Source organism: Ochotona curzoniae, unplaced genomic scaffold (assembly GCF_017591425.1).
Source record: "Ochotona curzoniae isolate NIBS_2020 unplaced genomic scaffold, NIBS_Ocur_1.0 contig_54, whole genome shotgun sequence".
In the NCBI taxonomy this organism is placed as follows: domain Eukaryota; kingdom Metazoa; phylum Chordata; class Mammalia; order Lagomorpha; family Ochotonidae; genus Ochotona; species Ochotona curzoniae.
The window spans coordinates 1,234,059-1,246,140 of NW_024466464.1; positions in this window are offsets into that span (position 1 = coordinate 1,234,059).

Genomic DNA, 12,082 nt, shown 5'->3' on the forward strand with positions numbered 1-12,082 from the left:
CTCCTGTTCTCATCCTGATGAGGCCAGAGCAACAGCACACGTTCCTGCGAGTGTGGCTTGTCCTTGTCCAAGGGGGCTACACCCCACACCCTGGGTGCGACCCTGAAGCCAGGGTGATGCGAGTCTGTTCCTATTGCAGGGGCGCCACGGGAGGCTTCGCCCTGCTCGGAAGGATGAAGTGCCCCTGGAATTTTCCAGTGAGTATTTTCAGAGGGTGGCTGGCCGTGCGTAACTGAGGAGACTCCTGTGTGCCTGGTGGTGGTCGTGACCAGCCCTCACAGGAGCAAAGCAGAGCAGGTAGGTTGTTGTAGAAAAGCAACAACGTGCCCATCAGAGGGATCTTGGCTCCAGTAATGCACAGGTAGTGAAAGCAAGGCAGAGGGGGCAGATGGAGAAAGCGAGTGCAGGAAACTCATGTGGCAAGCGGAAGTCTGTTTATGAACTCCTGGAGGATAGAAAGGAAACTTCGTAACCAGGCCAGGAGTCACCTGCAACCAGCAGGCTCTCGCTGGCGGTGAGCTCGGCAGGGCTGTCAGTGACTGCTGGTTCCATGCAGTGCCCTGCTGAGGGGCTTGGCCAGAGAAGAGCGAGAGGCGTGAAGCTGGCCAGAAGCCGACGTACTGGGCCCAGCTCGGTGGCCTAGTGGCTCAGGTCCTCACCTTGAACGCACTGGGATCCCATATGGGCGCCGTTTCTAATCCCGGCAGCTCCACTTCCCATCCAGCTCCCTGCTTGTGGCCTGGGAAAGCAGTCAAAGACGGTCCAAAGTCTTGGGACCCTGCACCTGAGTGGGAGACCTGAAAGAAGTTTCTGCTCCTGGCTTTGGATTGGCACAGCACCGACTGTTGCTCTCACTTGGGGAGTGGATCATCAGACGGAAGATCTTCCTCTATAGATATATATCTGACTTTGCAATAAAAATAAACATTAAAAAAAAAAGCCAACATACCGAGTGTATAGAGAATCAGCCAGTGTGCCCACAACAGGTCCCTGCCCTCTGGGCCATACATGCAAAAAATCGCTAATCCAGCAGCCAGAACACCACGGGGCCCAGCTGCTTTTTAGAGCAGTACCATTAGCAAAGATCTTCAAGTGCCCAGGGGGAAGTCAGCATTTTTTTCTTTCTTTCCTTTTTTTTAAGATGTATTTATTTCTTATTGGAAAGGCAGGTATACAAAGAGGAGAGACAGAGAACTTCCATCCACTGATTCACTCCCCAAGTAGCCACAGAACCAATACGAAGCCAGGAGCCTAGAGCTTCCGGGTCTCCCACGCGGGTGCAGGGTCCCAAGGCTTTGGGCCATCCTTGACTGCTTTCCCAGGCCACAAGCAGGGAGCTGGATGGGAAGCAGGTCAGCTGGGACACGAACCAGTGCCCATATGGGTTGCCAGTGCGTGCAAGGTGAGGACTTTAGCCACTAGGCTACCTTGCCAGGAAGTCAGCATTTCTAAGAACTGTATTGAGAAAAATCACAGAAGGGAGGCTGTCCTGCCTGGGCCCCAGACGCGCCCTGTGCCTGGGCTGATCCAGGTGTCCGCAGCAGGAGGGTGCTCGGTGGTAGCCTTCCCTCAGAATTTGGCCCTGAGGCCCAGGTGAGCCAGGGTCTGCCATGTGACAGGAGCTGGGGGGGCGGGCCTGGGCGGCAGAGCCCCCCGGGTGAGCTGAGATTCACCACACCGGCTCCTTGGGGTTGAACAGGGTGTGCCTCAGGGTTGACATGCATGGGTCACCCTGCATCTGGCACTTGGGCACTTACAAAGGGGTCCGAGATGGCCCTCAGTAAAGACGCTGATGGGCGAAGATCCCGGGCTTTCTCCCTGTTTCTCAGTTTGGGGTGCAGTTACCATCCAGATGACCTTTCTCTAGAGGTAAGGAATAAAACTTGGAGTATTGGTTTGGTACTAAATCTTACCTAATTGGCCCTCAGCTCACCCTTTGAGCAAATTGGGAAAATCAAGACACTCAGGTTTTAATCGCGCGTGGACTTGGCTCCGTGAAAAGCCAAGGGTGGCGGTGAGGTCTGCGCCGACCACCATTTGGGCTCACTGGTACCACCTGGGCTCACTGCCTCTCTGAAGCGAGCAGTGAGGAGTTGCTGCCCTGGGGCGGAGGGTCACGGACCTCGTGCCTCATTCCAGCCCAGGGGTGATCCCCGGGTGTGGGCAGGTCGGACTTTAAAGCCTCACCTGTTGCAAAGGGCCGAGGTGCAGGCAGGACCGCCAGGGCCGCCCTGGACAAACCCAGGGCTGGAGGGTGTGGTCCGGGTGGGCGTGGCCCGGGGCTGAGGGGCGGGGGCCGCGAGGGGCGGGGCCCGGGGCTGAGGGGCGGGGCCGCGAGGGGCGGGGCCGAGCTCGAGGTGTCCGGTGCCAGGGCAGCTCCGGGCCACAACCGTCTCAGTTCAACCGTCCCCGGGACCCAGAGGTCGTTGACCGCGGCGGTGCAGCTCGGAAGTGAGGACCGCGGGCCTGGCTGGCAGCAGGGGGCAGGCGGGATGTGGGGCAGGGTGGAGGGGTGCGAGCCTGGCCTCTGACCGCACCCGCACTTCTCCAGCCGCGCTGTCCGCCGGCCATGGGGCCCCCACTGGTGCTGCTGCTGCTGCTGCTGCTGCTCCCGGCCGCGCAGGCCGCTCCGCTGCTGGAAGCCGCCGCGCGGGACAGCCTCCCAGGCGTCCTGCCAGGTCTCAGCCCAGAGGGCGGGAAAGTGGGAGCGGCGGGGCCCCAGGCGGAGAGGGAGGCACGGGGGGACCCGCACACTGGCTCCCGGGGGTCCTCGCCGCGCAGCAAGGACGGCGCACACTCCCGAGGGTCCTCGCCGCGCAGCAAGGACTGCACACACGCTCCCGGGGGTCCTCGCCGCGCAGCAAGGACTGCACACACTCCCGGGGGTCCTCGCCGCGCAGCAAGGACTGCACACACGCTCCCGGGGGTCCTGGCCGCGCAGCAAGGACTGCACACACGCTCCCGGGGGTCCTGGCCGCGCAGCAAGGACTGCACACACGCTCCCGGGGGTCCTCGCCGCGCAGCAAGGACTGCACACACTCCCAAGGGTCCTCGCCACGCAGCAAGGACTGCACACAGGCTCCCGGGGGTCCTGGCCGCGCAGCAAGGACTGCACACACGCTCCCGGGGGTCCTGGCCGCGCAGCAAGGACTGCACACACTCCCGGGGATCCTCGCCGCGCAGCAAGGACGGCACACACTCCCGGGGGTCCTCGCCGCGCAGCAAGGACTACACACACTCTCCCGGGGGTCCTGGCCGCGCAGCAAGGACGGCACACACTCCCGGGGGTCCTGGCCGCGCAGCAAGGACTGCACACACGCTCCCGGGGGTCCTCGCCGCGCAGCAAGGACTGCACACACTCCCGGGGGGTCCTGGCCGCGCGGCAAGGACGAAGCCCCCGCCCGTCTCTCTCCCTCAGAAACCTCGGCCGGAGGCGACCAAGAGCTGCCGGCTGACCCACACCCAGTCCCGGGCTCGGGCTGTCCTCCAACTTCTCCTGAAACTGCGGCATGATGCCATCCAGGAAGGGCCTGTGTCCCCCCATGGACGGGCCACAGCGCCTCGTCCCCAGGCCGGCCGCCTGGGTCTTCACATCACCGGCTCCCAACACCCGCTTCCCGTCCCTTCCCTGGCCAACCGCTGCAGCGGGGCCTTGCGGTGGACACCACCACCCTGCCAGGGGACCAGCCCGCCTTCACCACACCCCAGCCTCGCCCCGTTTGGAAATAAAGGTTATTTCTTAGAGCTGACCGTGCTGCTTCCTGGAGCCCCCGGCTGCGCGCTCACAACCTGCGTGGCCACACCCCCTGAGCCCCGCCGTCCCCGCTCTCCCCAGCCCTCAGCCCCAGCTGTGCCCTTGGTCACCCATGGATGCTGCAGCCAGGGCCTGGCCCTCTCAGATCTCACGTGGGGAACAGGAGCCCCTCTCATGCTCTGCTTCTCCGGAGGGGAAGCCGTCAGCCACCCCTCCTGCCTCTCAGGGTGCCACCCTCCCACAGAGGGCCAGATGGGAAACAGCAGGCACCCAGCCACCCAGGCGCACTGGTGTGCGATGTGGCTCTCCCATCACAGTGCTCACCCCCACGTCAATTTAAAGTGCCTAGCCTTCCTTTAAAAGTCCACACAGCGGCGCCACCATGGGACCTAGCCACTCCAGCCCTGGGGCTCTGGAGGGACGGATGGCGCCCTGCCCTGCACCCCCCGCCATGTGGACCCTTGAATAATAAGGCTTGCACGTTGCTCCCGCTGGGAGGGGCTGTGCTGCCCGTGCAGCCCGACGCAGGACAGGCGAGCAGAGAGCAGCTACGTGGAGGCCCTTGCTGCGGTCCCGCGTCCACACTGTCCACCGCTCTGGACTGGGACGATGCAGGTGCCGCTGCCCCAGCGTGAGGTCGTCCCCGCCAGCGGCAGCCATCTCTGCAGGACCGGGAAGGGCCCAGAGGACCATCAGCTAGGGAGTGTTGGGGCCCCAGCCTGCACGGGCCCTGGCTTGAGCTGTAGGAACTTAGCTCAGGGGACGTAGCCCTGGTTGGCGAGGGGTGACTGAGGAGCGCACAGGGAGGTGGCGGTGGGGCCTGTGATGGAGACCCACGGGAGCTCGTGGGGCACACAGAGTGGCGTGGGGTGACTGCCTGGGGATGGGCACCCAGACAGCGGTCGCACTGCTGTAGGGGGTGGGACGGCCTCAGGGTTCTCCCACCCTTCGGTGGCCTCCAGGACCACGGTCTGCTAGACTCGCTCATTGGCCAACAGGTGGACGCTCGTGTGGTGTGGCAGCCCGCGGCCCCTGGTGTGGGCCCCACCTTCCTCATGGGACCATTCTGCCAGGGCGAATGGGAGGAGTAGGAGGCCCTGTGACAGAGCCTGTAAGATGTCCCATTGCATGCCCCGGGGATTTGAGGGCTTGGGTAAGATGGACAACCAACAAGTGTGTGTCCTGTAACACAGCCTGGGCGCTGCTAGTTCACTTAACCTAATGCGCTCCCGTTACATGTGTTCTGCTGCCGGTGACGGGGTTTTGTTGCTGTTTATAGCCAAAGGAGACTCGATTCTGCACCTGCCACACAGAGTTTTTCGTTGGCTCCTAGTGGCTCTTGGACACAGTGTTGCCACGTTCCCGGAACTGTTACCAGGGGTGAGGTAGGGCAACTGCCGTCTGCCTTTCCACTGACAGCCTTCCCCACTGATGAACCTGGGAGGTTCTGACCTGCATCCCTGTGGGGAGGGGTAACTTGGAGCATCCTCTCACATAATCACTGGCCCTTTTTATGGTTTTTCTGAAGTCAGATTTTTCTGCTTAATCGAATCCCACTGTCTAGGTCTCGGTCTTCTGTGTAATTTGTGAATAATATCGCTTGTTGTGGGCTAAGGAGTTGATTAATGCTCGTTGGGCTGGGCAGGAACAGGAACTGGGCTTGTGGCTAAAAACACCTGAACTAACTGGACTCTTCTGTATCCAATATCCTGCTAAATGAGGATGTGGGGGAAGAGTACATAAGGAGAGGTGAAGCAGCAATGAAGCCAGACTTCACAGAGACTTCCACCGTCATTGGTCTCCTGTCGGTGCTTCATCCCCAGACCCTCTCACTGTCCACGTTACTGGCTCTGCTGGCCGGAGCAGTCTCTCATTCTGTATGCTGTTTTTTCTTTCACTCTGTTGCTCACTAGAATCGCTTCTGTTTACTTTTAGTTTTGCTTTCGGTTTTTGTTTTTGTTTTGCTGTTTGCTTGCTTGCTTTTAATCCCCAAAGGCAATTTGCCTGGACCAATGCCAGGCAGTGTTTTCATCTGTTTTCCTCCAAGAGTTTCAGAGTTGGGGTCTCACTTTCAAGACTCTGACCTGTTCTGTGTTGATTTCCAAGTGTGGGAGGGAGCAGGTCCTGCCTTCCTCCTGGGATGTGCGCTGATCCAGGGTCCTCAGCGGGAGTCCTGGTGCCCAGGCCGAGACCAATTCGGCAGGTAGGTGAGTAACTGTATGGGATTTTACGCCAGTGCCACACCTTTCAGGTTACCGTCATTTGAAAGTATGTGTTGAAGTCAGGAACTGTGGTACCTTTCAACATCTCGATAACGTTAGTGGTTGTGTGTGTGTGTGTCTTTTAATGTCCTCTTTAATTCCATTCCTCGGTGTGTTATAACTTCCATTACAGACTCCTGTCCCTTCCTCAGCTAAACAAATCCTTAGGAACCTCAGTAACAGTATTCTTTGATTGCTGTTGTGCGGTAGGGACTACTTCCTTGGGACTTGAACGGCACCTTGGCTGTTAGTATCCAGTGACTGCTGCTGCTGCTGAGGCAGGTGCAATGACTAAGCTGCCCCCGAGGAGAGCCCCATGCCAGTCTTCAAGTCCCCACCTCTCTAATCCAAGTCCAGCTTCCTGCTAAGGCGTCCTGGAAGGCAGCAGGTGGGGGCTCAGGAGCTGGGACTTCGGTCAACCCTGCTGGGATGCAGGCGGAGCTCCTGGCCCTTAGCCTTGCCTCATGTTGGGACCATGTTGGGGGTGAAACATGGAAGATAAATCATAATTTTAAAAAATTTTAAAAAATTTAATACTGCTTCCTTTTTTAAAATGTTGCTTCTGTGTGCTGCAAATCTGACTGACTGACCAGTCCCAACACTGTTGGGGTGCACTGCCGGGTTTTCCTATAAGTGAAACTGTATTACCTACAAGTAGGGACCGCTTGATTCCCCTTTACCAGCTGATGCGTGCTGCCCTTTCTCTGGCCTTGGCTTGGGAAGTCGCAGTCCAGTGTTGAGTCGGAGTGGTGGCACAGGCACGTTTGCCTCACTCCGGGTGCCTGGCAGCGCCTCACAGCTCATCCCCGCCGTGTGATGTTGGCCCTGAGTTCATCATACACAGCGCTGGCCGCCTTGAGCTGTGTGCTTGCCTTCTTGTGTGGGTGAAAGGCATAGAGATAGAGATTTTCCACTGGTTTGTTCCCACCTGCCCACAACCGCCAGGATGAAGCTTAGAACTCCAGCCTGATTTCCCATATGGGTAGCAGGGGCCCAAGCTCTGGGCCTAGAAGCTCCTGCCTCCTGGCTTGGGATCAGCTCAGCTCCAGCCACTGTGGACACCTGGGGAGTGAACCAGAGGATGGAAGATTTCTCTCTCTCTCTCTGTTTCTCCTCCTTTCAGTAAATCTGCCTTTGTAATAAAAATAAATAAGGAGCTGAGCTGATCCAAACCCAGGAGCCAGAAGCTTCTTCTGAGTCTCCCATGCGGGTGCAGGGTCCCAAGGCTTTGGGCCACCCTGGACTGCTTTCCCAGGTCACAGGCAGGGAGCTGGATGGGAAGTGGAGCCACAAGTAGCATGCACATGGGCTCCTAGCACATAGAAGGCAAGGATTTAGCCCCTGCACCACTGCACCAGGGAAAGATAGATCAGTCTTTGTAAAAAGCAGCACTGTGGTGGAGTCTTGGGGACAGCACTGTGGTGGAGTCTTGGGGACAGCACCGTGGTGGAGTCTTGGGGACAGCACCGTGGTGGAGTCTTGGGGACAGCACCGTGGTGGAGTCTTGGGGACAGCACCGTGGTGGAGTCTTGGGGACAGCACCGTGGTGGAGTCTTGGGGACAGCATCGTGGTGGAGTCTTGGGGACAGCATCGTGGTGGAGTCTTGGGGACAGCATCGTGGTGGAGTCTTGGGGACAGCATCGTGGTGGAGTGGCTTAAGTGGCAATGAGCCACACCAACATCCCGTTTCGGAGTGCTGGTTCATGTCCTGGCTGCTCTGCTTCTGATCCTGTCCCCTACTAAAGCACCTCTAAAGCAGTGGAAGGTGGCTGCGGTGCGTGGGCCCCTGGCACTCGTGTGAGAAACCAGGATGGCATTCCTGGCTCCCAGCTTTGGCCCATCCAAAGCTATTGCAGGCTCTGTGGGGAGAGAGCGAGAGAGAGACAGAGAGAGAGAGGGAGTCAGAGTCTTTCTATATTTCTCTCTATACATATCTCTTAAATAAATGAATAGCTGTTACAACAGATCAGGTGGGACTAAAACCAGTACTCCGGGATGCCACTGTTGTAAACGATGGCTTAACCGACTATACCATGATGCAAGCTTCTCATCCTAATAAATTACAAGAAATGTTTCCATTTCCCTTTTAAATTCCTTCCTTGATGCGCTGGCCGTTCAGGAGCAGGTGGTTCAGACTCCAGGTGCGTGTGGATCTTCCCGTTATTATGTCTATTGATCTCTAGATGTATTTTGTAGTTGTTAGAGAAAATAATTTCAATTCTTTAAAAGATATCCCCAAGCACTCACGTGGGAGTCAGGGATATGGCAAAGGCTTTGGCCTGACCCAGCCCTGAACGTGGCGGCCATTCAGGGGAGTGAAGCGGTGGATGGAAGATTCTAATATTCTCTCTCGGATACCACTGGGTTGCAGTGCCAGCCCAGCTGCTGAAGCAGCTCCCGGCAAGTGTCTTCCTGGGAGGCGGCAGGCGGTGACTCGAGCTGCAGATTCCCAGCCACCCACAGGAAAGACCGGGGGGAGTTGTGGGGTCCCAGCTCTGACTGGCCCAGCACTGTGTGTTGCATTCATTTCTGGAAGTCACTGGCCGAGGGAAAATGTCCCTCTGCATTCCAAATAAATTATCTGAAACTTTTAAAATAGTTTTTCAAAAAATAATTTATTTGGACCCAATGTGGTGGCCTAGCGCTCGGGATCCCATATGGGCGCCGGTTCTGAACCCAGCAGCCCCTCTTCCCATCCAGCTCCCTGCTTGTGGCCTGGGAAAACAGTTGAGGATGGCCCAACACCTTAGGATCCTGCACCCATGTGGGAGACCCAGAGAAGCTCCTGGCTCCTGGCTTTGGATCGGCACGGCACCGGCTGTTGCGGCTCACTTGGGGAGTGAATCATTGGATGGAAGATCTTCCTCTCTGTCTTTCCTGCTCTTTGTATATCTGACTTTGCAATAAAAAAAAAATAAATCTTTAAAAATGATGTATTTATATTCTTGAAAGACAAAGTTTCAGAAAGGGAAGGGAGGGAGAGAAAGAGAAAGATCATGGATCAGCTGGGTCCTCCCCCAAGATGGTCACAATAACCAGGGCTCAGCCAGGCCCGACGACAGGACCTGGGGACTCCAACTGAACCTCCCACAAGGGTGTGAGACCACTCGCCACTGCTTCCCCAGAGCATCAGCAGGAAGCTGGACCAGAAGCTGAGCAGCCCCTGCTTGAGGTCTGGGAAAGCAGTCTAGGACAGCCCAAAGCCTTGGAACCCTGTGTTCCGGCCAGCAGAGCCAGCAACACGGACGGGGGAGGGTCTGAGGGATGGGGCACCAACAGGAGACCAGTGATGGAGGAAGTCTCTCTGAAGCCTCCCTTTATCACTCCTTAGATACTCTTCCCCAAGCCCTTTAACAGAATGGGATGCCAATGAGTCTGATTAGACCAGGTGCTACTAGCCCCAAGCCCATTTCCTGTAGGTGTTCAGCTTTAGGAGTGCTAATCAACTCCTTAGCCCACAACAACCCTGCACCCGTGTGGGAGACCCAGAAGAGGCTCTTGGCTCCTCACTTTGGATTGGCTCAGCTCTGGTTGTTGTGGCCACTTGGGAATCAAATCAGTGGATGGAAGATCTTTGTCTCTGTATCTGATTCTCTCCATATATCTGCTTTTCCAATAAAAAGAAGTCTTAAAAAGAAGCGGGCTCAGCATGGTAGTCTAGTGGCTAAAGTCCTCACTTTGAATGCACCTGAATCCCATATGAGCACCAGTTCTAATCCCGGCAGCCCCGCTTCCCATCCAGCTCCCTGGATCAAGGACAGCTCAAAGCCTTGGGACCCTGCACCCGCGTGGGAGACTCGGAAGAGACTCCTGGCTCCTGACTTCAGATTGGCTCTGTTCTGGCCGTTGCAGTCACTTGGGGAGTGAATCAGCGGATGGAAGATCTTCCTCTCTGTCTTTCCTGCTCTCTGTATATCTGACTTTCCAATAAAAATAAATCTTAAAAAAGTAAAAGAAAAGAAAATCAGTTCAGCCATTTTATGGCTTATTGATAGGCATTTCATCCATTTATATTTAAAGTGATTACTGATAAATAAGGGTTTGCTGTTGTCATGTCATTGTTTCCCATCTTTTTCTTTTTAAAAATATGTATATAATTGGAAAGGCAGATCAAATGTATGGAGAGAAAGAAGGACACAGAGAGAGAGAGAGAGACAAGCAAGGACCGGGGACCAGGGAAGAATCTTCCATCTGCTGGTTCATTCTCTGTGTGGCCAGAATGGCCAGGGCTAGGATAGGTGGAGGGGGCCAGGAGCTTCTTCCAGGTCTCCAATAGCAGGGGCCCAAACATGTGGGCCATCCTCTGGTGTCTTCCCAGGTCATTAGGGAGCTGGATGGGTAGTGGAGCAGCCAGGACATGAACTGGCGTCCAGATGGGATGCTGGCATCCCAGGCGCTAGCTTTACCTGCCATGCCAGTGTGCCACCGGCTTGCCCTTCTTACCCTTCAGTATTTGTATTAGATGTGATGTTACTCTGCATCTGTGCTCTTATGTTTTCACATCGTGATTAAGCATGTTTTTATTTCTGAAGAATGGTTGCTACTCTCCGAAATACTTCCCCTCTCCCTCATTTGTGAAGTCGGGGGGCAGGTGCTTCACCCGGCCGCTCAGGGGCTGCCAGGGATGGCTGCCTCGTGCTGGGCCTGAACCTTATCCCCAGTCCAGCTTCTGCTGCTGCATGCCCTGGGATGCCCAGGGGACTCTTCAAGCACATGGGCCCTCCAGTCCTGGCCCTCCTCAGCGTGTGGCGAGTGGTGGGCGGGCATGCCTTCCCATGGCTCCTGCCAAGACGGGTGCAGTGACATAGGCCTTGCATGGCTCAGGCCGCTGATGGGACCCTGGGGTGCTTACAGCAACAAAGGGGGGTGCCAGGGCCACGGAGGGTCAAGATATTAGTGTCCTTTACTGTCCCCTGCCAGTGGTCCTGGGGATGGAGCCATTGTGGCCCCAGCCAGTGCGGGGTGTGTGTGTGTGAAGCAGGGGTTGGGGGGAGTGACCTTGCACTTCCTGTCCCCTTTGCTAGCCAGTTCCTCTTGGGTTTTGTTCTTTCCTGGTTCACTGCAGCTCTGTCTCCACTGCACTCAAACACTCACTCTGTTATTCAGATCTGTGGGTAGTGATGAAATCATTGGTTTTTAAAAAACTTTTAATCCATCTTTGCTTTATTGCTAAGATCCATCCTAAAGGCCCTGAGCGGCCGGGGTTGGGCCTGGCCCAAGTCAGGAGCTCAGAACTTGACCCAGGTCCCTGCTGCAATGCTAGGGGCCCGATCCCTCGCTGCTCTACAGCAAACATCCGCAGGGAGGTGGGTCAGAAGCAGAGTGCCCAGGACGAGCTCTGCAATATGGGGGGCTTGTAGGGTGGAAAGGCTGGACCCTCCTCCCATGCTGGTATCACTCCTGGTCAGTCCCTTCTGAGGTCCTCAGTTGCCGGCCACCATTGGCCCAGGGCAGGACATCCCCCTCTGTTCCCCAGAGAGCAGTGAACCCATATGATTCAGGCTACTCCCTCCCCTGGGGTCCATGCTGCCCCCACTCCCACTGCAGACAATTCCCTTGGCACCACAGGGCGGTGGCCTCCTGTCCCCCTTGGCATACAAGTTTTCAGACTCTCCCAAGATGCCCGGTTCAATCTCCCAGGGCTCTTCCCCCTTTCCTCCAACCCCATGGGCATCCTGCCCCTGGGCACTGCAGGGTGGCGAGGAGGTCTCTAACGAGGCCCCCGGGCTTTCGACGGATCCAGACCCTTAAGTGGGCCCGGGGAAACCTATTAAGCAACTTTGCTTTCCAAGAAAAAGTCTTCCCTTCCCTACTGGGAATGAACGTTGGGAGCCCGGGACAAGATGTGGGATAAAGACTTGGGGCATGTGCACACTCCCGGCTGTGCGAGCCCCGGCTGCGGATGACTGGCTTGGCGTTGCTGACGGAGGGGCCGAGTGAGCTCATTTCTGGGCCCGGGTAACAGAGGGGAGTGGGTGTGCAGGGAACAGCTTACAGCACAGTGGTCCGTGCTGGGGATGTCAGAGCTGCCCCACTCTGATCCAACCCCTCCCTGTCTCAGGAGTC